This window comes from Octopus bimaculoides, chromosome 3 (genome assembly GCF_001194135.2).
Source record: "Octopus bimaculoides isolate UCB-OBI-ISO-001 chromosome 3, ASM119413v2, whole genome shotgun sequence".
Taxonomy (NCBI): Eukaryota; Metazoa; Mollusca; class Cephalopoda; order Octopoda; family Octopodidae; genus Octopus; species Octopus bimaculoides.
This window is the reverse complement of record NC_068983.1, coordinates 30,964,002-30,966,669: the sequence shown is the minus strand read 5'-3', so window position 1 is coordinate 30,966,669 and position 2,668 is coordinate 30,964,002.

Here is a 2,668-nt window from a genome sequence, read left to right as displayed (position 1 = left end):
ACTTATTTTATCGATCTCGAAAGGGATGAAAGGCAAAATGGACCCCGGCGGAATTTGAACCTAGAACATAAAAACGGGTAAAATGCCCCCAAGCATTTTGATCAGCGTACTAACGATTTTGCCAGTCCACCGCTTAGAAGAGACTAAAATATTCTTTTCTACTCTAGGCACAAGGCCCAAAATTTTGTGGGGAGGGGGGGGGGCAGCCGATTAGATCGACTCCAGTATGCAACTGGTACTTAATTTATCGACCCCGAAAGGATGAAAGGCAAAGACGACTTCGGCGGAATTTGAACTCAGAATGTAAAGACTGACCGCTAAGCATTTCGCCCGGCGTGCTGACGTTTCTTATTTCTTTACTGACACACAGAGGGGACAAACAAGGACAGACAAACAAATTAAGTCGATTATACCGACCCCAGTGCGTAACTGGTACTTATTTAATCGACCCTGAAAGGATGAAAGGCAAAGTCGACCTCGGCGGAATATGAACTCAGAACGTAGCGGCAGACGAAATACCGTTAAGCATTTCGTCCGGCGTGCTAACGTTTCTGCCAGCTCGCCGTCTTAAGAGACTAAAATATAAGAAACGTGTATGGATTGAGGATATCTGTGTATAGTACTTCCAAAAGAAGGTAGATAAGATCACTTCTCTACTTAAATCCACACAACGGTTTCCTGGCTGGCAATTGATTTCTGAAACATAACAATCAGTGACCTGTGGAGAGAAAGAGAGAACGGTTTTCATCATGGATATGGCAGAGGCATGTGAAATGAAGTAAACTCAGAGTAAAGCACAAATCATTCTTAGTAAATGGTTAAATGCATTAGTTAATACATGGTTGATGAGTTTTTATTTGCTCCGGCTTGGTGTGATCGTTGCATACACGGTAAAAAAGAAAATAAAGGTAGACTACAATATGGTTCAAAAGGATCCAAACATTCCCATATAGCATCAATGCTACTTAAAGAGTCATTAATTTGAACGATATTGTCAGGAAGAACTGAAATTGTTGAGATCTACAGTCGACAGCGGGTGAAGGGAATGTTTCGTAGCGCAAGCAGAATGTAGAAAAAAATATATTATATAAGAGATTAAAATATATATATATATATGTGCATGTGTGTGTGTGTGTGTGTGGATATCTAGCGCATGCATTGGTTTATGCACGCACGCACTCGTACATTCACACACATACACACTCTATAGAACTTAGAAACATGCATAAACGTATATGTATATGTGTGTGTGTGTGTGTGTGTGTGTGTGTGTGTGTGTGTGTGTGTGTGTGTGTGTGTGTGTGTGTGTGTATTTACTTACAAGTGATTGCACCTCGTTATATGGCTATGAAATCTCGTGACCTACAAATGCCGCTCGTTTATTGCACACTTTAAACAAACAGTATATACATACTTCTGTATGTATGTTTTGCACGTGCGGGCGCGCGTGTGTATGCATGCATATGAATGTTAGTCTGTGCGTGTATGTATATATGTATGTATGTATTATGTATGCATCCACGATCTCAGCTAAATGGTTATGGATTTATCTGTAAGTTATAGTTATCTACCAATGAGAATTTACTGATCACATGACAGAGTGTAAAATTCCATTCGGTTTCAAATGACACTCACAGCTTTATTGAACGTTGCTCTTTACATACGTCTCTTGTTGAAGATTTTTTTCGTTTAGCAAATAAAGACAAAACAAAATTTAAAAAATACAAATTAAATATATAAAAGAATACATTGACAGAGTCGGGTCGATATTTGTAATTGCTGAAGGGTGTTGAGTTGGCAGAATCAACGAAGGAGCAGACAAAATGCCTTCATTATATTTGTTTGCTTTGACTTTCTCACATCCCGTCGATTGCCTTTCATCCTTCTCTAAACTATATCTGCTAAAGGATGCCTAATAACGAGTTGAAAAACCTTGAGCCTATGTTAGAAATCGATATTTTTAATTGCCAAGTGTCATGTGTAGAACAAGAGCTGAATTACAGGAATGTGCGACTGGAATTTACGAGTAGTTTCAGTCATTGGAATCAGCCAGTTAGTTCACGTTGCATAAATAAATTTGTCGATGACTTTGGGGTGATGCATGATGTCATAATTCACACATTTTTCCTTTCTGAATATAAAGAGTTAGGCCTACCTCTTCAATAAAGAACGGTCAGCTTAGGGATAGCCTGAACTGAAAAGACTCACATTAATGTAAACATACAAAACACACACATATCTATCTATACATATAGATACATACATACATATAAACATGTACACATATGTATATATACATACATATATATATATATACATTCATATATATATATATGTTGTTGTACTTGGGGATGGTCATATTGCCAGTTTAGCCAATAAAAACACACGCACTGTATAGTTGGTGTTAATTTGCTTCAGCTTTATATTACATTAATCTTAATCTTATTTCGGCCAGAGTTCTTTCGTCACACTTCTGTGACCTCATCAGTGGTCCTTTGTTTCCTTTTTTCTTATGTGTGTCTCACCTTGCTAACTATCAGCCATTTTGTATTTTGTATTCCTATTGTATGTGTCTACGCATGCGTGTCCTTCAATGTGTCTCTGTCTTTTGTAAGTGCATGTGTGTGTATGGGGAGTGTCTGTATCACCTATATTCTCTGTTAATACG